The sequence below is a fragment of the Saccopteryx leptura genome, chromosome 3 (assembly GCF_036850995.1).
Source record: "Saccopteryx leptura isolate mSacLep1 chromosome 3, mSacLep1_pri_phased_curated, whole genome shotgun sequence".
In the NCBI taxonomy this organism is placed as follows: Eukaryota; Metazoa; Chordata; class Mammalia; order Chiroptera; family Emballonuridae; genus Saccopteryx; species Saccopteryx leptura.
Window position 1 is genome coordinate 227,672,474 of NC_089505.1, and position 24,732 is coordinate 227,697,205.

General features: G+C 41.5%; 1 pseudogene; it reads right to left on the reverse strand.

The window, feature by feature from the left end:
• Window positions 1-10,890: 10,890 nt before the first annotated feature.
• LOC136397847 (fibroleukin pseudogene) lies at window positions 10,891-12,194 on the reverse strand (annotated as a pseudogene).
• Between the last annotated feature and the right edge of the window lie 12,538 nt (window positions 12,195-24,732).

Consider the following 24,732-nt stretch of genomic DNA (forward strand, 5'->3'; position numbering starts at 1 on the left):
GTTGTACAATCCATACTATGAAAACTTTGATTGTGAATTATAGTATGAAATGCAAATGTTCCCTCCATTGCAGCCAACTGTTTTTCATCTTCAGAATAATTTGAAGTTTTAAAAAACTTGTTACTTTACAACTGAAGCTGATGCATCTAATGATTACTTATGTTTGTTGGTGGTCAAGTGTTTCGTTATCGCTGCTCTGCCCCAACTGCAATACAAAATTCTCTGCTGCAAATATTGCAGAAAACAATGGTATCTTTCTTTGATATGAGGAATGAAAATTCCTTTTTCAATTTATCATTGAAATGGCATTTTCTCTTTTTTTATCTTTCCATCCCTTAAATGAAATTTAAAATTAAAAATAAAATATAGAGCTACACAAATGATGCAAGCGCATTAGGAACTGAAAACAGCCTGACCTGTGGTGACGCAGTGGATAAAAGCGTCGACCTGGAAATGCTGAGGTCGCCGGTTTGAAACCCTGGGCTTGCCTGGTCAAGGCACATAGAGGAGTTGATGCTTCCAGCTCCTCCCCCCACTCTCTCTCTCTGTCTGTCTCTCCCTCTCTGTCTCTCTCTCTCCTCTCTAAAAATGAATAAATAAATAAATAAATAAATAAATAAATAAAGGAACTGAAAACATTATATCATGGTAGGTGAATTTTCCAGAAGCTAAATTAAAACTAAATATCAAACAAAACCACTAATTTGGAGTGATCTTCAGGTGTATTTATCATTTCCTAATTTAAAAAGTCTGTTTTATGCAACTATTTAATCAAAATGCATCATTAATACATATGGTTTGAGGTTAGATTTCCACTTTAAAACTCAAATTTCAGGAAAATACTTGTAAATAAAATTATACGTATTTGGAAATTATTAAATAGATAATGAATTAATAAAACGTGAATTGTGCTTACCTGTCTATGATTGAATATTCACTGAGGAAGAAATAATCGTGAGTCTACAATGTTGTATGTGCCATGTCGTGTTTCAGTAAGAAGTACACAAAGCCATTTGCGTGCTCGGTATATCGTGCTCTCTCTCAAGGTCTCTCGTGCGGAGCACATGTGTCTCATAATCACATCTCACCACACTGTACTGATCCTTGACGAATCATCATGTCAAATACAAATACATCACATCACACACAATGGATCGACTCTGCATCGATCAAATAAAGACATTTACAGATTAGTCTTCCAATATCAAAAAGGATGACATTTAGGAGGACACTTTTCAAGGGAGAACAGAACTTACAAAAGACGGAGTGTCCTCTCTAAAGGAGGACGATTGGTCACCTTATTAACTTGATTCCACCTGCAAAGACTTTATTTCCAAGTATGATAATATTGACAGCTACCAGGGGTTGGGATCTTAACATATTTTTGGGAGAACACAATTCAACCCATACCATCAGGGTAACGGAGAAGGGGAAAAGGAATGTAAGAAAGGTCAAGGCCAACATTGCCAAATCCTGCCATTGGCTGTTAGCATCAGAATCTTGGAGAGTTGGAGAGACAGAGGGAAGAAAAGAGGATAAACCTGGTGCTCACTGATGTACAGGGTGAGAGATATTTGGGCTGCTCGGGAATAAACCAGCAAGCTGGAGGTGTGGGTCCCAGTGAGCCCCACCATTCTGAACTATTTGTGAGCCAGAGCCTCAGTGGCCTCCTCCATCAAATTGGGAGCATATAACCCTGCCCCAGCCTCATGTGCTCCCTTTTCGCAGGGCTTTTTCTGAGCCAGTTCCTCAGCCTGGAGCCCTATTCTCATTCTGCCTCCTCATTTTATGAGGCCAACTTTTATGTTTCCTCAAATCTCTGCTCAGCTGTCCATGCCTCTGATAGTTTCCTCTCTCTCCCCAGGTCTACCCAGTGCCCTTACTTGGACTACCAGTCTGTGGCTTCCAAGAGACTTTAAGTCCATAAGGGCAGTTACCTAAGTCCCAGATCACTAGCTGTCATCTGGTCAGATGAAAGAATGAGTGAAAGCTCTTTATAAACTCTAAGTTTCATTGTTCTTCCTCCCTCCCCCTCCCAGGGGAAAGGCCTTCTTTTAAAAGAAAGTAAGGCCCTGGCCAGTTGGCTCAGTGGAAGAGCATCAGCCTGGCATGCAGAAGTCCCGGGTTTGATTCCTGGCCAGGGCACACAGGAGAAGTGCCCATCTGCTTCTCCACCCCTCCTCCTCTCCTTCCTCTCTGTCTCTCTCTTCCCCTCCCGCAGCCAAGGCTCCATTGGAGCAAAGTTGGCCTGGGCGCTGAGGATGGCTCCATGGCCTCTGCCTCAGGTGCTAGAATGGCTCTGGTTGCAATAGAGCAACTCCCCAGATGGGCAGAGCATCACCCCCTGGTGGGCGTGCCGGGTGGATCCCGGTCAGGTGCATGCAGGAGTCTGTCTGACTGCCTTCCCGTTTCCAACTTCAGAAAAATACAAAAAAAAAAAAAAAAAGGAAAGGCTGCCAAGAGGCCTCCCAAGGTGGCATTTGCCTCGTATTCCCATACGTTCTACCCAAACCCAGAAACCACATTCAAATAAATTCGAAAGAAAGAGTAAGGTGCAAAAAGCAAAACAGAAACAGACCCATAGATATAAAGAGCGAGCTGATGGTGGCCAAAGAGAATAAAGGTGGAGGGTGATGGGAGAAAACAATGGTAAAGTAGCAGTTTATATATTGACATGGGAAAATTACAAAAAAGCAATAATAAATCATAAATTCCTAACCAGGCAGGTGATGGTGAGTAATCACATCCCAGACCTATAGTTTTTTAGTGGGAGGTTTTAAGCCGGCCCTATTCATTATTCTTGTGCATCTAGATCAGGGGTTAGGAACCTATGGCTTGCAAGACAGATGTGGCTCTTTTGATGGCTGCATCTGGCTCGCAGATAAATCTTTTTTTATTATTATTAATTTTAATGAGGCGACATTGATAAATCAGGGTACATATGTTCAGAGAAAACATCTCTAGGTTATTTTGACATTTGATTATGCTGCATTCCCATCACCCAAAGTCCAATTGTCTTCCGTCACCTTCTAACTGGTTTTCTTTGTGCCCCTCCCCTCCCCCAACCCCCTCCCTCTCCTCCCCCCCACCCCGTAATCCCCACACTCTTGTCCATGTCTCTGAGTCTCATTTTTATGTCCCACCTATGCATGGAATCATATAGTTCTTAGTTTTTTCTGATTTACTTATTTCGCTCAGTATAATGTTATCAAGGTCCATCCATGTTGTTGTAAATGATCCGATGTCATCATTTCTTATGGCTGAGTAGTATTCCACAGTATATATGTACCAAAGCTTTTTAATCCACTCGTCCACTGATGGACACTGGGCTGTTTCCAGATCTTCACTATTGTGAACAATGCTGCCATAAACATGGGGGTGCATTTCTTCTTTTCAAACAGTGCAATGGTGTTCTTGGGATATATTCCTAAAAGTGGTATAGCTGGGTCAAAAGGCAGTTCGATTTTTAATTTCTTGAGGAATCTCCATACTGATTTCCACAGTGGCTACACCAATCTGCATTCCCACCAGCAATGCTGAGGGTTCCCTTTTCTCCACATCCTTGCCAGCACTTATTCTGTGTTGTTTTGCTGATGAACACCATTCTGACTGGTGTGAGGTGATATCTCATTGGGGTTTTAAATTGCATTTCTCTAATGATTAGTGATGTTGAGCATTTTTTCATATGCTTATTGGCCATCTGTATGTCCTCTTTGGAGAAGTGTCTATTCATTTCTTTTGCCCATTTTTTGATTGGATTGTTTGTCTTCCTGGTATTGAGTTTTACAAGTTCTTTATAAATTTTGATTATTAACCCCTTATCAGACGTATTGTCAAATATATTCTCCCATTGTGTAGTTTGTCTTTTTATTCTGTTCTTATTGTCTTTAGCTGTGCAGAAGCTTTTTAGTTTGATATAGTCCCATTTGTTTATCCTGTCTTTTATTTCACTTACCCATGGAGATAAATCGGCAAATATATTGCTGCGAGAGATGTCAGAGAGCTTACTGCCTATGTTTTCTTCTAAGATGTTATGGTTTTACAGCTTACATTTAAGTCTTTTATCCATTTTGAGTTTATTTTTGTGAATGGTGTAAGTTGGTGGTCTAGTTTCATTTTTTTGCAGGTAGCTGTCCAATTTTTCCAACACCATTTGTTGAAGAGGCTATGTTTACTCCAATGTATGCTCTTCCCTCCTATGTCAAATATAAGTTGTCCATAAAAGTGTGGGTTTATTTCTGGGTTCTCAGTTCTGTTCCATTAATCTATATGCCTGTTCTTATGCCAGTACCACGCTGTTTTGAGTACAATGGCCTTATAGTATAACTTGATATTCAGAAGTGTGATACCTCCCACTTTATTCTTCCTTTTCAAGATTGCTGAGGCTATTTGTGTTCTCTTTTTGTTCCATATAAATTTTTGGAATATGTGTTCCATATCTTTGAAGTAAGTCATTGGTATTTTAATTGGTATTGCATTAAATTTATAAATTGCTTTGGGTAATATAGACATTTTAATTATGTTTATTCTTCCTAACCATGAGCATGGTATATGCTTCCACTTGTTTGTATCTTCCCTAATTTCTTTTATCAATGTTTTATCATTTTCCGAGTACAAGTCTTTAATCTCCCTGGTTAAATTTATTCCTAGGTACTTTATTTTTTTTATTGCAATGGTAAAGGGGATTGTTTCCTTAATTTCTCTTTCTGACAGTTTATTGTTAGTGTATAAAAATCCCTCTGATTTCTGAGTATTAATTTTATATCCTGCCACCTTGCTGAATTCATTTATCGGGTCTAGTAATTTTTTTACTGAGACTTTAGGGTTTTCTATATACAACATCATATCATCTGCAAATAATGATAGTTTTACTTCTTCTTTTCCAATCTGGATGCCTTTATTTCTTTTTCTTGTCTGATTGTTGTGGCTAGGACTTCCAGAACTATGTTGAATAAGAGTGGTGAAAGGGGGCACCCATTCCTTGTTCCAGATCTTAAGGGGATTGCTTTTAATTTTTGACCATTGAGTATGATGTTGGCTGTGGGTTTGTCATAGATGGCCTTTATCATGTTGAGGTATGTTCCCTGTATTCCCACTTTGCTGAGAGTTTTGATCATGAATGGGTGCTGGATTTTATCAAATGCTTTTTCTGCATCTATTGAAATTATCATGTGGTTTTTCTCCTTCCTTTTGTTTATGTGATGAATCACATTGATTGATTTGCAAATATTGTACCAGCCTTGCCTCCCAAGAATAAATCCCACTTGATCATGGTGTATGATTTTTTTCATATATTGCTGGATCCGGTTTGCTAATATTTTGTTGAGGATTTTAGCATCTAAATTCATCAGGTATATTGGCCTATAATTTTCTTTCTTTGTGTTGTCTTTGCCTGGTTTTGGAATCAGAATTATACTTGCCTCATAAAAAGAGCTTGGAAGTCTTTCTTCCTCTTGAATTTTTTGAAATAGCTTGAGAAGGATAGGAGTTAGTTCTTCTTTGAATATTTGGTAGAATTCTGTTGTGAAGCCATCAGGCCCAGGACTTTTCTTTTTGGGGAGTTTTGTGGGGGTTTTTGGTTTTGTTTTGTTTTTTGTATTTTTCCAAAGCTAGAAACTGGGAGGCAGTCAGACAGACTCCCGCATGCGCCCGACCGGGATCCACCCAGCATGCCCACCAGGGGGTGTTGCTCTGCCACAATCAGAGCCATTCTAGCACCTGAGGCAGAGGCCACAGAGCCATCCTCAGTGCCCGGGTCAACTTTGCTCCAATGGAGCCTTGGCTGCGGGAGAGGAAGAGAGAGACAGAGAGGAAGGAGTGGGGGAGGGGTGGAGAAGCAGATGGGCACCTCTCCTGTGTGCCCTGGCCGGGAATCGAACCTGGGATTCCTGCACGCCAGGTCGATGCTCTACCACTGAGCCAACCGGCCAGGGCCTGGGGAGTTTTTTGATAACTGTTTCAATCTCATTTGTTGTAATAGGTCTGTTTAGGTTTTCTGATTCTTCCAGATTAATTTTTGGAAGATTATATGTTTCAAGGAATTTGTCCATTTCATCTAGGTTAGCTAGTTTTTTGGCGTACAGTTCCTCATAGTATTTTCTTACAATATTTTGTATTTCTGTTGTGTCAGTTGTTATTTCTCCACTCTCATTTCTAATTTTATTTATTTGAGTCCTTTCTCTTTTTCTTGGTGAATCTGGTTAAAGGTTCATTGATCTTGTTTACCTTTTCAAAGAACCAGCTCCTAGTTTCATTGATCCTCTGTATTGTTTCTTTAGCCTCTATGTCATTTATTTCTGCTCTGATCTTTATTATTTCCTTCCTTCTACTAGCTCTGGGTTTTACTTGCTGTTCTTTTTCTAGTTCTTTTATTGTTTTGCTTTGTTTTTACAGAGACAGAAAGGGATAGACAGACAGGAACTGAAGAGAGATGAGAAGCATCAATCATCAGTTTTTTGTTGCAACACCTCAGTTGTTCATTGATTGCCTTCTTATATGTGCCTTGACAGTGAGCCTTCAGCAGACCAGTAACCCCTTGCTAAAACCAGATGAACTCACGCTCAAGCTGGTGACTTCACGGTCTCGAACCTGGGTCCTCTGCATCCCAGTCCGATGCTCTATCCACTGTGCCACCTCCTGGTCAGGTTTTTTTCTAGTTCTTTTAGATGCAGAGTCAAGTTGTTTATTTGAGCTTTTTCTAGCTTCTTGAGGTATGCCTGTAATGCTATGAACTTTCCTCTCAGGACTGCTTTTGCTGTGTCCCATATATTTTGAGTTGATGTATGCTCATTATCATTTGTTTCTAGGAATTTTTTAATTTCTTCTTTGATCTTATTGTTAACCCATTCGTTATTTAATAACCTGCTATTTAGTTTTCAAGTGTTTGAGTAGTTTTTAGTTTTTCTGTTGTGGTTGATTTCTAGTTTCATGCCATTGTGATCAGAGAAAGTGCTCAATATGATTTCAATCTTCTTAAATTTGTTGAGACTGCTTTTGTGCCCTAACATATGGTCTATCCTAGAGAATGTACCATGAGCACTTAAAAAGAATGTATCATATAATCTGCTGCTTTAGGGTGAAAGGTTCTGAAGATATCTATTAAATCGAGTTGATCTAGTATGTCCTTTAAGTCTGCTGTTTCTTTGTTAATTTTCTTTCTTGAGGATCTATCTAATGATGTTAATGGGGTATTGAAATCCCCTACTATTATAGTATTGCTGTTGATCTTGCCCTTTAAATCCATCAAAATCTGCTTTATATATTTAGGTGCTCCTATATTAGATGCGTAGATATTTATAATGGTTATATCTTCCTGTTGGATTGCTGCCTTTATCATTATGTAGTAACCTTCTTTATCTCTTACTATAGCCTTTGTTTTAAAGTCCATCTTATCTGATATAAGTATTGCTACTCCAGCTTTTTTTTCATTTTCATTTGTGTGAAATATTTTTTTTCCATCCTTTTATCTTTAGTCTATGTGCATCTTTTGTTTTAAGGTGTCTCTTGTAGGCAGCATATGTATGGGTCCTGTTTTATTATCCATGCACCTACCCTATGTCTTTTGATCGGATCATTTAATCCATTTATATTTAAGGTTATTATTGATATGTAATTGTTTATTGCCATTTTATTCTTTAAAACTGTATTTCTCTTTTGCTATATTCTTTTTCTCCTTTGATCTGTTTACAACAGGCCCCTTAGCATTTCTTGCAGCCTTGGTTTGGTTGTAGTAAATTCCTTGAGTTTTTTTTGTTTTTTTTTGTCTGAAAAACTTTTTATTTCTCCTTCAATTTTAAATGATAGTCTTGCTGGATAAAGTAGTCTTGGTTGTAGGTTCTTGTTCTGCATTATTTTGAATATTTCTTGCCATTTCCTTCTAGCCTCAAGTGTTTCTGTTGAGAAGTCGGAAGTCATCCTTATGCGGGCTCCTTTGTAGGTGATAGTCTTTTTTTCTCAAGCAGCTTTTAATATTTTCTCTTTATCACTTAGCTTTTGTATTTTAATTATGATGTGTCTTGGTATAGATTTCTTTGGGTTTCTCTTTAATGGAGTTCTCTGTGCTTTTTGAACTTGTGAGATATTTTCCTGCCTTAATTGAGGGAAGTTTTCAGCTATGATATGTTTGAACAAAGTCTCTATCCCTTGTTCTTTCTCTTCTTCTTCAGGAACCCCTATGATGCGGATGTTATTTCTTTTCATGTTGTCACAGAGCTCTCTTAGAGTTTCCTCAGACTTTTTGAGTCTCTTTTCTTTTCTCTGCTCTGCTTCCGTGCCTTTATCTTGTCCTCTAACTCGCTGATTCGATTCTCAGCTTCATCCATCCTGCTTTTAATTCCTTCCATTGTGTTCTTCATTTCTGGTATTGTATTTGTCATTTCTGACTGATTCTTTTTTATTATTTCAATGTCCTTTTTTATATTTGCTATCTCTTTATTTAGGTGTTCATAATGACCATCTATTGTTGTTCTAATATCTTTAAGCATCCTAACAATCATTATTTTAAACTCTGCATCTAGTAATTTGGTTATATCTGACTCTTTCAGGTCCTTTTCTAGGGATTTCTCTTGATTCATTTGTGTTGCATTTCTTTGCCTTCTCATTTTGTCTGTGTAAAAGAAGGTTTTGGCCACTGGAGTCCACTGGGTGTGGCCTCTGTGGTCTGTCTGCAGGCCTGCCACCCCGTCTGCTGTTGCTGCCTAGGGTGTTCAGGTATGGGTGTTGCCGGTGCCTGCCCACTGGGGCTGTTGCTGTGGTTTCCACCTCTCCTTCACGGGAGTGGCTGTGGTCACATGCTCGGGTGTACAAGCCTCAGTGGCCTTGGCCTTCATCCCACCCCCACAGGTGGTGTTATGCTTGGCCCTGAGGGCAGGGGTGAGCACCTTTACTCAATTGTGGGTCTCCGTCTGATTCCGGGCTTTCGCCCTGCCCCTGCAGGAGGAGCCCGCTCGTGGGATGGCTGCAAGCCTTGGCTCCACAGGCCAGGTGGGACTGCGTGCCCATCCTCAGTAGCGGGACTCTGCCTGTTCTGGGCTTTTGGCTCCACCCCCATGGGAGGAGCCGGCTCCCAAGTCAGGCCACAAGCCTCAGTTCCACAGGCGGGGCAAGGCTGTGCTACTATGCCCTTGCTCAAGGGCAGGTCTTCACCCCTTCTGGGGTTCCTGCCCTTCCCCCACAGGCTGGATTGCAGGCAGCCCACAGCTGGGCTTGACCACTTTTGCACGTCCCCTCTTCCCCAGGCAGGCAAGACTGAGCTCACACCTGGGCCTCAGTGGTGGCCAACCAGCTTCCACCCTTGCTGACAGAACCGCACTTCCGTGTCCTGCCACCGCCTGCCCTCGGGTGAGCCCTCAGCCATGTGGGTGGGGGCGCTGCAGCTCAGACCCTAAGACTCACTACTGTAGTCCTGAAAGCTCCCTCCTTTTTTTTGTTTTGTTGTTGTTGTTGTTTTTGGGGTTTTTTTTGTATTTTTCTAAAGCTAGAAACGGGGAGAGACAGTCAGACAGACTCCCACATGCGCCCGATCGGGATCCACCCAGCATGCCCACCAGGGGGCGATGCTCTGCCCACCAGGGGACGATGCTCTGCCCCTCCGGGGCATCGCTCTGTTGCGACCAGAGCCACTAGCGCCTGGGGCAGAGGCCGAGGAGCCATCCCCAGAGCCCGGGCCATCTTTGTTCCAATGGAGCCTCGGCTGTGGGAGGGGAAGAGAGAGACAGAGAGGAAGGAGAGAGGGAGGGGTGGAGAAGCAGATGGGCGCTTCTCCTGTGTGCCCTGGCTGGGAATCGAACTCAGGACTTCTGCATGCCATGCCAACGCTCTACCACTGAGCCAACCAGCCAGGGCGGCTCCCTCCTTCTAAGCGACTCTGCTCTGAGTGCCGCGAGAGAGCTTGTTTGGCTGGTGTCCTGCTTCCCTTTGCTGGTATTGCTGTTTCCAGAGGAAATATTCACTTCAGATTTGGGGAGTGACTCATCTCAGGGATTAGGGTAGCTGTCTCTCAAAATGCTTCTCCCTGTGCCTCCTAGATTACACTCTCTTCCTGTTACTCCGGTCCTCTCCTCTCTCCCCGTCCCCCAGAGCCCCGGGTGAGTGGTTGTGAGAAAGGTTTTCTTCACGGTCCCTTTAAGAAGAATCCTGGGTCTGAGAAATCAGTCTCTTTCTCACAAACAGTATCCTGTCTTGTTTCCAGCTAAATACTGTCTATACGCCTCTTCTAGGCTCTGGGGCTGCAGGCTGGGGCTTTATTCCTGGGACTCAGGACCCTCCTCTCTCTGCTAAACTCACTTCCCGCTATGCGAGCCTTTCCTGGCTGCTGTTCGCTCTGGGGAGCTGGGCAGCCCTCTCCGCATTTCCACTTTTCCTACCAGTCTCAGTGTGCCTTCTTCAGTGTTCCTTGGTTGGAGTCCTCTTAGTTTAGTCCAAAGTTGGTTTTCCCAGATGATGGTTCTTAAAATTAGTTTGTAATCCACTTTGATTCTGGGAGGTGGAAGTTGGTATGTCCGCCTACTCCATTGCCATCTTGTCTTCTCAGACAAATCTTTAATTTAAAAAAAAAGTTAAAAATATAAAACATTCTCATACATTACAATCCATTCATTTCCTACCACTCATCTTCATGGTTGTGGGTGGCTAGAGCCAATCACAGCTGTCCTCTGGGACAACACCAAATTTTTATTGGATAATGCATAATGTACACAGGTCGTTGTGAGGTCAGGAAGTAAACTTCCCTCCTTTTTTTTGTTTTTTTTTTTTAATGTATATTTTTCAGCTTTATTGCAAATGCTGTATAGCTCAAGAACCCACTGCTCAGATACAAATTTTTAACCATGGAAAAGGAATTAAATTGTCCTATTTAGGTAACAAATACTTAGAGGAATGAGCATTAGTGGTTTATGGCTTAAAATGCTTGGGTCTGATCATCATTTTGACCTCTTTGAAGGAGGATTTGTAGCCAGCAGGATGTGCCTCATTCACACCAGGAAGTCCCCAGAAAATCCCATTACGGACACCTTTGTATTTTTGGTGATAATATTTGCCATTTAAGTTTGCCGAAAGACATGCATCAAACCACCAACCTGAACTGTAGTAGAGCCCACAGTTCCCAGAGGGGTATTGGTCATTGTCTCTATCTGGGATGGTAAAAACTTCATATTATGGTTGTAGTGTTTACTGAAATGTAAGGCATCACCAGCTGTGCCATTGTAATTACCAACATGTAAACGGTATCTGAGAAACTCATTGGCCACATAAAACTGATTGTATAAGGCATAGAGTTTGACACCATTAAAGTCTTCAAGATCTATTCGAAGAATCATTTCCTTGCTCTTGGTCAGAAGATGAATTTTATCATTCCACAGCCAAAATTCTCTCCTAAGGTTTCCAAAAGCTACTTTGTAGTCTTGCCAGGTCCTGGTGAAGTTGGTGCTTCCATTGAGACGTGCCTGCAGCACTGTCCAGCCTCCCCCCATGTCTCCATGTCACAGTAAACTTCAAAGCTACTATTTCTGGGATCCGGTGTGACTCTGTAGGTCTCACTAGTACTTTTGCCTATTGTGTAGTACTCAGAGCAGTCTTCATATATTAAATGTTGGACTGGATGTGGTGATTGTAATTGTTCTTGACTGGGACACTTAGAACATTTGCCATCCAAACTGTTACCACAAATGTCAGATTTGCCACTTTGCTATCAATATAGTTTTCTACATTGTTCATATTTATAAAATTCAGCTTCTCCAGGCAGCCCTGAAGCACATTGATCTCCTTCTTTGCATCCTTTAGGTCAGAGGACAGCTGGTTAAGCTCACTCTCCAATTCTGTAATTTTGTTGTCAGCCTCTCCTGGGGCTCCTGCGACCGGTGACAGTCCATTGCTGCTGGGGTCTCGGTTGTCATCAGCCTGCAGTTTGCTGTCTCGGCAATATTTATTCAGGCTATTTATGATTTACTTGAGGTTCTGGACTTCTTTGAACACCTCCTCGATCCTGCCGAACTGCTTCGGGAGCTGAATAGTCAGCGGGGCAGGTTCACCTGGTAGGGTCAGTCACCTCCCTGCTCGCATTTCCCTCGGCTCTCCAGTCTATTCAGGCAGGCGTCCTTGGCCGGTTCATCTTGGATTTCTGTTTCATTGTTTGCTGCAACCAAAACACTATAAGTGAGGACAGCTGAGGTCAGCCAACACCAGGTCACCAGCTTCATCTTGGCCTTGCGTGCAGGCGGGGAAGTGGCTCCTTTTAATCAAGTAGTCAGCTAGCTAATTGCAGAAACCCTTTTGACAAAGAAGATGGCTAAAAGAAAAAAAGATGAGGAGTATTGTACTTTTCAGCAGGAATGGACAGAGGAATTTGCCTTTGTGGAGAGAGCAGGTTCTGCAGTGTGTCTAATATGCAATGATAAAATTGCATCGAAAAATGGTCAAATATAAAGCGGCACTTCAACACACGCCATACTACATTTGCATCAAAATATCCAGCGGGGGACAGCAGGAAGAAAGCACATCAAGAGCTACTGTGCAGGAGAAAAAGATGGCAGCGGAGTAGGCGGATGCACAGACGCCCAGCTCTCACCACCAAACTGAAATACAAATCAATTTAGGAAAAATCAGCATGAAAAACCAACTCTGAACTGCAAGAACGGCTCTCAAGAACCAAGGAGCAAAGAAGAAACCACAGGAGTCCTGGTAGGGAGCCCCTGAACCTCCTCTGCTTGCCGGAATGGAGGGGGGAGGGTGGGGCTGAGAGCCCAGAGAGGATCTCGGAGGGAGGGGAGCAGAAACTACTGCTCACAGCCACTTGCCTGGCAACCAGGGAGCGAGGTGCGTTGAAAGGACCAGCTTATCTCCCAGGTGGAGAGGACAGGGAGAGGGACAGACTGTGAGGGGCTAAGGAATGCAAGAGACAAGCTAAAAGGGCTGACTCATCCATGCTGGAGGCGGCCATAGCTGGGGGAAGGACTGAACCTTTCACAAAACAGAGCTGAAGTGCTTCCAGATCAGAGATCTCCAGACATCTCTCCAGCTCCAATCAGCGCAACAAGACACAGCTGAAAACAAGAAGTGGGGAGGAGGGGCAGTAACTCAGGTCTCCATGGAGATCTGAGATACACTTCCCCCTACTGAAGCTGAGAAAACACCCTGCCCCCAGTGAGATTAGCCGGCTAAAGAGGCCTTCAGAGGCTCAGGTTACACCCATCGCATTCCTGGATACAGTTTCAAGGAAGCCCCCTGCTGAGATCAGTAAACAAGACTATCACCTGTTAAGAAAACAAACAAATCAAGACTTCAAAGCTGCCCAAATCCGAAAGTGAATTACAGATAACAGCTGATACAACCCAAGAAGACCTAGAAATAACACAACTGAAAACTGGAGGCAGACAACACCAAGCCTAGACTCAACCAACTCTATAAATAAAACACCCAAAAAAGAGGATGAGAATACAAAGGAGTGCAATCCAAATGAAACCACAAGAGACACCTTCGAGAGATGAACTCAGTGATATGGAAATAATCAAACTTCCAGATGCGGAGTTCAAAATAATGATTGTAAGGATGCTTAGGGATCTTAGAACAACAATGGAGGGTCAGTATGAAAACCTAAATAAAGAAATAGCAAGTATAAAAAAGAATCAGTTGGAGATGACAAATACAATATCAGAAATAAAGACCACAATGGAAGGAATTAAAAACAGGATAAATAGAGCAGAGGATCGAATCAGCGAGTTAGAGGACAACTGGAATGAAGGCATGAAAGCAGAGAAGAAAAGAGAAAAGAGACTCAAAAAGTCAGAGGAAACTCTTAGAGAGCTCTGTGACAACATGAAGAGAAATAACATCCGCATCATAGGGGTTCCTGAAGAAGAAAAAAAAGAACAAGGGATAGAGACTTTGTTCAATCATATCATAGCTGAAAACTTCCCTAAATTAATGCAAGAGAAACTCTCACAAATCCAAGAAGCACAGAGGACTCCATTAAAGAGAAACCCAAAGAAACTTACACCAAGACACATCATAATTAAAATACCAAATCTAAGCGATAAAGAGAAAATATTAAAAGCTGCAAGAGAAAAAAAAGTTATCACCTACAAAGGAGCCCGCATAAGGATGACATCTGACTTCTCAACAGAAACACTTGAGGCCAGAAGGGAATGGCAAGAAATATTCAAAGTAATGCAGAACAAGAACCTACAACCAAGACTACTTTATCCAGCAAGGCTATCGTTTAAAATCGAAGGAGAAATAAAAAGCTTCCCAGACAAAAAACAACTCAAGGAATTCATTACAACCAAACCAGTGCTGCAGGAAATGTTAAGGGGCCTGTTGTAAACAGATCAAAGTGGGAAAAGAATACAGCAAAAAAAGGAATACACCTTTAAAGAAGAAAATGGCAATAAACAACTACATATCAATAATAACCTTAAATGTAAATGGATTAAATGATCCAATCAAAAGACATAGGGTAGCTGCGTGGATAAGAAAACAGGACCCATACATATGTTGTCTACAAGAGACACACCTTAGAACAAAAGACACACATAGATTGAAGGTAAAAGGATGGAAAAAAACGTTTCATGCAAACGGAAATGAAAAAAAAGCTGGGGTAGCAATACTTATATCAGACAAATTGGACTTTAAAACAAAGGCTATAGTAAGAGATAAAGAAGGCCACTACATAATGATAAAGGCAGCAATCCAACAGGAAGATATAACTATTATAAATATCTATGCACCTAATATAGGAGCACCTAAATATATAAAGCAGACTTTGATGGATTTAAAGGGCGAGATCAACAGCAATACTATAATAGTAGGGGATTTCAATACCCCACTAACATCACTAGATAGATCCTCAAGAAAGAAAATTAACAAAGAAACAGCAGACTTATTGGAAACACTAGATCAACTCGATTTAATAGATATCTTCAGAACCTTTCACCCTAAAGCAGCAGAATATACATTCTTTTCAAGTGCTCATGGTACATTCTCTAGGATAGACCACATGTTAGGGCACAAAAGTGCTCTCAACAAATTTAAGAAGACTGAAATCGTATCAAGCACTTTCTCCGATCACAACGGCATGAAACTAGAAATGAATCACAACAGAAAAGCTCAAAAATTCTCAAACACATGGAAACTAAATAGCAGGTTGTTAAATAATGAATGGATTAAGAATGAGATCAAAGAAATTCCTAGAAACGAATGACAACGAGCATACAACAACTCAAAATTTATGAGACACAGCGAAAGCAGTGCTGAGAGGGAAGTTCATAGCACTACAGGCACACTTTCAGAAGCTAGAAAAAGCTCAAATAAACAACTTAACCCTGCATCTAAAAGAATTAGAGAAAGAACAGCAAGTAAAGCCCAAATGTAGTAGAAGAAAGGAAATAATAAAGATCAGAGCAGAAATAAATTACATAGAGGCTAAAGAAACAATATAGAAGATCAATGAAACTAGGAGCTGGTTCTTTGAAAAGGTAAACAAGATTGATGAACCTTTAACTAGACTCACCAAGAAAAAGAGAGAGAGGACTCAAATAAATAAAATTATAAATGAGAGAGGAGAAATAACAACTGACACAACAGAAATACAAAATATTGTAAGAAAATACTATGAAGAACTGTATGCCAAAAAACTAGACAACCTAGATGAAATGGACAAATTCCTTGAAACATACAATCTTCCAAAAATCAATCTGGAAGAATCAGAAAACCTAAACAGACCGATTACAACAAAGGAGATCGAAACAGTCATCAAAAAACTCCCAACAAAGAAAAGTCCAGGGCCCGATGGCTTCACAACAGAATTCTACCAAATATTCAAAGAAGAACTAACTCCTATCCTTCTCAAACTATTTCAAAAAATTCAAGAGGAAGGAAGACTTCCAAGCTCCTTTTATGAGGCGAGCATAATTCTGATTCCAAAACCAGGCAAAGACAACACAAAGAAAGAAAATTATAGGCCAATATCTCTGATGAATATAGATGCTAAAATCTTCAACAAAATATTAGCAAACCGGATCCAACAATATATGGAAAAAATCATACACCATGATCAAGTGGGATTTATTCTGGGGAGGCAAGGATGGTACAATATTCGTAAATCAATCAATGTGATTCATCACATAAACAAAAAGGAGAAAAACCATATAATAATTTCAATAGATGCAGAAAAAGCATTTGATAAAATCCAGCACCCATTCATGATCAAAACTCTCAGCAAAGTGGGAATACAGGGAACATGATAAAAGCCATCTATGAGAAACCCACAGCCAACATCATACTCAATGGGCAAAAATTAAAAGCAATACCCTTAAGATCAGGAAGAAGGTAGGGGTGCCCCCTTTCACCACTCTTATTTAACATGGTCCTGGAAGTCCTAGCCACAGCTATCAGACAAGAAGAAGAAATAAAAGGAATTCAAGTGGGAAAAGAAGAAGTAAAACTATCATTATTTGCAGATGATATGATATTGTATATAGAAAACCCTAAAGTCTCAGTCAAAAAGCTACTGGACCTGATAAATGAATTCAGCAAAGTGGCAGGATATAAAATCAATACTCAGAAATCAGAGGCATTTTTATACACCAACAATGAACAGTCAGAAAGAGAAATTAAGGAAACAATCCCCTTCACAATTACAACCAAAAAAATAAAGTACCTAGGAATAAACTTAACCAAGGAAACTAAAGACTTGTACTCGGAAAATTACAAAGCATTGATAAAAGAAATCAAGGAAGATACAAACAAGTGGAAGCATATACCGTGCTCATGGTTAGGAAGAATAAACATCATTAAAATATCTATATTACCCAAAGCAATCTATAAATTCAATGCAATACCAATTAAAATACCAATGACATACTTCAAAGATATAGAACACATATTCCAAAAATTTATATGGAACCAAAAGAGAACACGAATAGCCTCAGCAATCTTAAAAAAGAAGAATAAAGTGGGAGGTATCACACTTCCTGATATCAAGTTATACTACAAGGCCATTGTACTCAAAACAGCCTGGTACTGGCATAAGAACAGGCATATAGATCAATGGAACAGAACAGAGAACCCAGAAATAAACCCACAGTTCTATGGACAACTGATATTTGACAAAGGAGGCAAGGAAATACAATGGAGTAAAGACAGCCTCTTTAACAAATGGTGTTGGGAAAATTGGACAGCTACCTGCAAAAAAATGAAACTAGATCACCAGCTTACACCACTCACAAAAATAAACTCAAAATGGATAAAAGACTTAAATGTAGACCATGAAACCATAAGCATCTTAGAAGAAAACATAGGTAGTAAGCTCTCCAACATCTCTCGGATGGGACTATATCAAACTAAAAAAGCTTTTGCACAGCTAAAGACAACAAGAACAGAATAAAAAGACAAACTACACAATGGGAGAACATATTTGACAATACGTCTGATAAGGGGTTAATAACCAAAATTTATAAAGAACTCGTAAATCTCAACACAAGGAAGCCAAACAATCCAATCCAAAAATGGGCAAAAGAGATGAATAGACACTTCTCCAAAGAGGACATACAGATGGCCTACAGGCATATGAAAAAATGTTCAACATCACTAATCATTAGAGAAATGCAAATTAAAACCACAATGAGATATCACCTCACACCAGTCAGAATGGCGCTCATCAACAAAACAACACAGAATAAGTGCTGGCGAGGATGTGGAGAAAAGGGAACCCTCCTGCACTGCTGGTGGGAATGCAGACTGGTGCAGCCTCTGTGGAAAACAGTATGGAGATTCCTCAAAAAACTGAAAATCGAACTGCCTTTTGACCCAGCTATCCCACTTTTAGGAATATGCCCCAAGGACACCATAGAACGGCTCGAAAAGGAGAAATGCACCCCCATGTTTGTGGCAGCATTGTTCACAATAGCGAAGATCTGGAAACAACCCAAGTGTCCGTCAGAGGACAGAGGACTAATGGATTAAAAAGCTTTGGTACATATATACTATGGAGTACTACTCAGCCATTAGAAATGAAGACATCGGATCATTTACAATAACATGGATGGACCTTGATAACATTATACGGAGTGAAATAAGTAAATCAGAAAAAAAACTAATAACTATATGAATCCATACATAGAAGGGACATAAAAATGAGACTCAGAGACATGAACAAGAATGTGATGGCAACAGGGGTGGGGGATGGGGGGAGGGGGGATGGGGTGAAGAAGGAGAGAGGGGTTGGGGGAGGGGAGGGTCACAAAGAAAACCAGATAGAAGGTGACAGAAGACAATTTAACTTTGGGGGAGGGGTATACAGCACAATCAAATGTCAAAATAATCTAGAGATGTTTTCTCTCAACATATGTACCCTGATTTATCAATGTCACTGAATTAAATTTAATAAATTAAAAAATAAATAAATAAATAAAAATCTATCCAAAGAGGTTTGCCTTTGCCTGCCTTTTAAAATGTTACAGAAATGTGACAAACAAGTGTCATTAAAAAGTGCTGAAGCACGACCAGTTGAAACTTTAAAAAAAAAAAAAAAAGAGCTACTGTGCAGAGTGCAAGCTAGTCAGCAGCAACTCCGTTTTTGGACCCAACAAGGTAACTGGAATTCGGCTAGCTTTGCTGGTGCTTTAGCAATTGTGAGAAACGGAAAGCCATTCACAGAATGGGAGTATGCCAAAACATTCATGCTTGATGCTGCCAATGAACTTTTTGACGACTTTTCAAATAAAGACAAGATAATCAAACAAATAAAAGACATGCCTCTGTCGGTGAGAACTGTTCACGATTGTACCATCATGATGGCAAATCAAGTTGAGGCAACACAAGTGAAGGACATAAATGCAGCACCATTCTTTTCTCTCACTTTGGATGAGTCAACAGATGTAAGCCATTTATCCCAGTTCAGCGTGATTGCAAGGTATGCTGTCAGTGACACACTACATGATCTTGCTGTTTTGCCTATGAAAGAGACAACAAGAGGGGAGGATTTATTCAAGTCTTTCACTGAGTTTGCTAAAAAAAAAAAAAAAATCTACCAATGGATAAACTTATTTCAGTGTGTACTGCTGTTGCTCCGTGCTTGGTGGGGGAAAAAAGAGGATTCGTAGCACTTCTTCATGAACATGAAAAGAGACCCATCCTAAGTTTTCACTGCATCCTACATCAGGAGGCACTTTGTGCTCAGATGTGTGGCGAGTAGCTTGGTGAGGTGATGTCACTGGTCATTCGGGTGGTGAACTTTATTATTGTCTGAGCTTTAAACGATCTCCAGTTTAAAACACTGCTGGATGAAGTTGGGAATAATTATCCTGGTCTGCTTCTGCACAGCAATGTGCATTGGTTGACAAGAGGGAAGGTGCTCAGCCATTTCGCGGCTTGTCTAAGTGAAATCCGGACTTTTCTTGAAATGAAAAACGTCGAGCATCCTGAGTTAGGTAACACTGAGTGGCTCCTGAAATTCTACTATCTTGTGGACATGACTGAACATCTGAACCAGCTCAATGTGAAAATGCAAGTGTTGGAAATACAGTCTTATCCCTTCAACAAGCAGTATTTGCACTTGAAAACAAGCTGGAACTCTTCATCGCCGACATTGAAACAGGTCGTTTACTACACTTTGAAAAACTGGGAGAGTTTAAAGATGCATGCACAGCAAGTGACCCTGCTCAACATCTTGATCTCCAGCAGCTAGCGGGCTTCACATCTAATCTCCTGCAGTCATTCAAAGCCATCAGCAAAACCATGCAGCACCAGAAGTTGTATTAATGGTAAGAAGTACTTTATTCATCATTGATTAGCAACAGCATAACAACATTATTAAAAAGAATTCAGAGACTTATTGTACTTTAAAAGTCTTAGTCTTTCATAAAATGCACACATTTACTTGTATTTAGTGTTAAACATACTGTATGGCTCTCACGGAATTATATTTTAAAATATGTGGCATTCATGGCTCTCTCAGCCAAAAATGTTCCCGACCCCTGCTCTACAGGTTTGGACATCCTTACATCAACAGATATATGGTAATGAAACAGTGTTGGCAGGCAGCGGTGAGAACAAAAAACAGCATCAGGTGTTAGACAGGTGGAGTCAGACCAGACCAGGGTTCTGGTTAGGAAAGAATTCAAAGTCAAGACTCAAAATATAAGAGAAAGTTTACTTACAAAGTCACAGAGATAGAACAAATGGTCTCTGAAAACAAGTTACAGAGGCCGAAGAAGGGTCCTTGGAGTTTAGGAGAAAAGGAGAATTGCAGCTGGGGAGAGGGGGAGGGGGAGGGGGCAGGGAATGGCACTGGTGAGATCCTGAGAGGGAGAGTGAGGGAGAGCTGGGTCCTGCATCCTAAGGGTTTTTAAGGGCGGGGATTATAGGGGAGGTCCCAAGGGAGGATCTCAATAGACTATTCATCAGTTCTCCAGATGGGGTCCTTAGTCAATACAACTGGTCCTGATGTCAGCGGTGGAGTCACTAGTCTGATTTTGCTGCTTTTCTGGGCCTGGAGCTGAAACACAACTAGATGTAACTGGTGTGGGTCAGAACCTCATTGTCCTGGGGCTTAATGCTTAAGCACTATTCTCCAGCCCCCTTGTTCGGTCCCCCTCTAAGGGAGCCTGACCTGCAGCACTGGCTACATGCCAGGGCAGGAAAGGGCAGGAGAGATTCTGACCTGCAGGACCATTTAAAGGAGAAAAGATCACCCTGGGAGTGAGGTTCTTGTTTTCCCAGTTTTGCCAGTTGCTAGTCACCTGAGGCTTTCCACCCTGGTGACCTGTATCCCTGACCATAGTCCTTGCTCTGCTCACATCTGTCTAACTGCCTACCACAATAGGATGTGTGCATATAAGTATATATTTACATTTTTACATACACATACAGCATAATGTTTATTTAAATGTTAACAGTAAAGCCCTGGCCAGATAGCTCGGTTGATATATAGAGAATCGTCCCAAGGCACAGAGGTTGCTGGTTCGATTCCTGGTCAGAGCACATACAGGAACAGTTCAATATTCCTATCTCCCTTCCTCTCTTGCTAAAACCAATAAATTTTAAAAAATTTAATAAAAGAAAATAAATGTTAACAGTAAAAAACTGTCACATGGGGTCCCTTGTGACTCAGCTGAGGACTGCTGGGAAGGATAGCTAGACAGTTGATAGATGGTAGGTAGGTAGGTAGGTAGATTAAGGTGGAGGTGAGAGAGGGGAGAAGAGTCAGGCCCTGACAGTTCCATCCCAGAGCGGCATCACAGAAATGCGGCCCCCAAACCACAAAAAGAAAGAAAAGGCGTTCTCCTCTTCACTTAAATCTTCCAAAGGACATAAAAGAGATTTTAATACGTGACCTGTAACAACACTTCCTTGACCCCCTTTGCCTCAGTCCCCAGTTCCTTCAAGCCCCATACCTTGGAGTCTCATGTTTCTCACAAACAAAAAGAAAAACAAAACTGTCACGACCCCCAGCTTGGCTTTCCTCTCTCTCTCTCTCTCTCACCCCCACAAGGCCTCCCTCCACACTTAAAAAATTGTTTTCATTCATTGACTTTAGAAAAAGAGAAGAAGGGAGAGAGAGAGAGAGAGAGAAGCATCGATTTGTTGTTCCACTTATTTATGTATTCATTGGTTGATTCTCATATGTGCCCTGACCAGGGATCAAATCTGCAATCTTGGTGTATTGAGATGATGCTCTAGCCAACTGAGCTACCCAGCCAAGATAATTTCCCCACACACATATTTAAAAAATTGTTGGTAAAATATGTAAAACATAAAAATTGGCATAGTGGATAGAGCTTTGGACTGGGACCCAGAGGACCCAGGTTCAAAACCTCAAAGTCACTGGCTTGAGCACAGGGCTCATCAGCTTTGAGCGCGAGGTCACTGGCTTGAGTGTGGGATCATAGACATGACCCCATGATCACTGGCTTGAGCCCAAGGTTGCTGGCTTGAGCACAGGGTCACTCGCTCTGCTGTAACCCACCAGTCAAGGCACATATGAGAAAGCAATCAATGAACTAAGGCGCTGCAATGAAAAATTGATGCTTATCATCTCTCTCCCTTTCTGTCCATCTGTCCCTGTCTCTCTCTTTGTCTCTCTGTCACAAGAAAAGAAAAATATTTCCATTTTAACCATTTCTAAATGTACAGTTCAGTGGCATAAAGTACATTCACAATGTTGTATGACCATCACCACCATTCATCTCCAGAACTTTTCCCTCACCCCAGACGGAAACTCTGTACTCAGTAAAGTTCCCATTCTCCACCCTCCCCACCCCATGATAACTCTAATCTACTTTCTGTTTCTATGAATTTGACTACTCTAGGTACTTCATATAAGTAGAACCACACTATGTTTGTCCTTTTGTGTCTGCCTAATTTCACTTAGCATCATGTTTTCCAAGTTCATCTATGTTGTAGCATGTGTCAGAATTTCATCTTTTTCAATTGAATGTATAGGGGTGACACTGGTAAACATAATTTCAGGTTCCCAGTTCTACAACACATCTCTGTGCACTGTATTATGTGTTCAAGTCTCTGTCCATCACCATTTCTCCCCCTATACCTTCTTCACCTCTCCCTCCACTCCAGCAATCACATTGTTGTCTGTGTCCATGAATCTCCCTCCCTCTCTTTTTTTGGGGGTCCTTTTTTACTTCATTCCTTTTTATAGGCAAGTAATATTCCATTGTATGTATTTACCACACTCTCTTTAGTCATTCACCTGCTGGCAGACACTTGAGTTGTTTCTACCTTTTAGCCATTGTGAAGAATGCTGCTACAAACACGGGTATACCAGTATCTGCTGTAGTCCCTGTTCTCATCCTTATTAGGTGTATGCTTAGGAGTGGAACTACTGAGTCATAAGGTAATTAATTCTGTGTTCAACTCTTTAAAGAACTGTTCTGCACAAAGTGCTTTTCACAGCAACTGCACCATTTTACATTCCCACCAGTAATGCACAAGGGCTTCAGTTTCTCCACATCCTCATCAAAACTTGTTTTCTGGTTTTTTAGTAATATCCATCCTAGATTGGCTCCAGGTCACTCTACAGCAGGTAGCTGTGGATCCTCTTTGTAACACACCATTAATTTGACTTTGATTTTCACATACTTGCTGCTCTCCTCATGACCAGCTGAGTCAGCACTCATCTTCCAACTCAAAACCCAATTGGCTCAGCGGTGTCTGTGGACTGATTCTTTTTGGGTCAGGTGTCTACACCAGGTCCAACCTGCTCTGACAGGGTGGGCACAGTGACCAGCCAGTTCAAGGTCGTCCCTTTCCAGGAATGCGGTAAGGTCACTTTCCAGGCAGGGTTTCCGGGGATAGACGAGGAGGGAGTGTGCAGTGTAGGTTGAGACGGGCTCAGGTGCAGTGCCGGGCAGGAAGCACAAAATCAGTAGCTTGGTCACAAGGAACTGGCCCTAGAAATGTCAATTGTCCACATACCAGGATTGGAGCCATTTCTTATAATTAAAGTCAAATTCACAAAAGTCTCAGACTTCAGGAAGTCTAAGAGAATTTTTTACAGATTGTTTCTTTTTTCTTTTTTCATTTTTTAATTTTTATTTATTGATTTTGAGAGAGAGAGAGAGAGAGAAATCAATTTGTTGTTCCACTCATTTATGCACTCATTGGCTGATTCTTGTATGTGCCCTGACCAGGGATCAAACCCACAACCTTGGCTTATAGGGATGATGCTCTAACCAACTGAGCTACCCGGTCAGGCCTTCAGACTGTTTCTTTATTAATTCACAGTAAGAATTAATAAAGCAGCCTCACAAGCAGCCAAATTTTCACAAGAAATTGTGGTGAGGGTAGTGTCAGAGCAAGGGGAAGCAGGGACCCAACCTAGGGGCCATGAGGTGGGACTCCTTCTCCCTGGCCATGGCCAGGGCAGCTTGACCAATGGCTGACTTCGTGTGTTTCCTTTATTCTATGCTCTTTGATGGCAGCTCTCAACTGTGTGGAGATACTGATCCCTCCTTGAGGATCTGATGCAAGTCATAGAACCACTTTCCAAAAACTCCACATAAATACATAGTTTTATATTTGGTTTGATGGTTTTGAGACAATACCATGTGTCCAACTCCATTTTCCTTTCCCCGGGGCACACAGGAACATTACATCTGCCAGCCTTCCCTGCAGTTTAGTTGGAACATGTGACTGAGTTCTGGCCAATGAACTGAAGGCAGAAATGGACACCACTCCCAGGCCTGGACCCAAAACATTTCCACCATTCTGTCTCCCTGTGCCCTGCTGACCAGATGCACCAGGGAGGACTCCAGGCCCTGGTGGGAAGCACGGCACAGGCAAAGGGAGGCACCTGGGGCCCTGAGTGACTATGTGAACCAGAGCCTCCCCACCCAAGGCCAGCCTGTTCTGCACTGTGATACGGGTAAGAAGTAAGTATGTACTGTGGAAAGTGAGTGGATTCCAGGGCTCTTTGTTACAGCAGTTGGACTACCCTGACCAATACAGCCCTGGAGGCAGTCATCCACCAATCCTCTCTCCCCTGCTCAGCCAGGCCTGATGGTATCCATACCACATACAATTGGCTTAACACTAAACCACAAGCACATTTCAGTCCCACCTTCTGGAGCTTGTATGCAACTCACAGGATTCCCAATCTTTGGTTGAACATTTACACACACTCTTGATTGACTCTGATCATGGCAACTGTGTTTGTCATACTGACAAGGGCTGTGGTCAACAGAAACTTGAAGCCAACACCTGACCTTAAGAGTGTCACTTGAC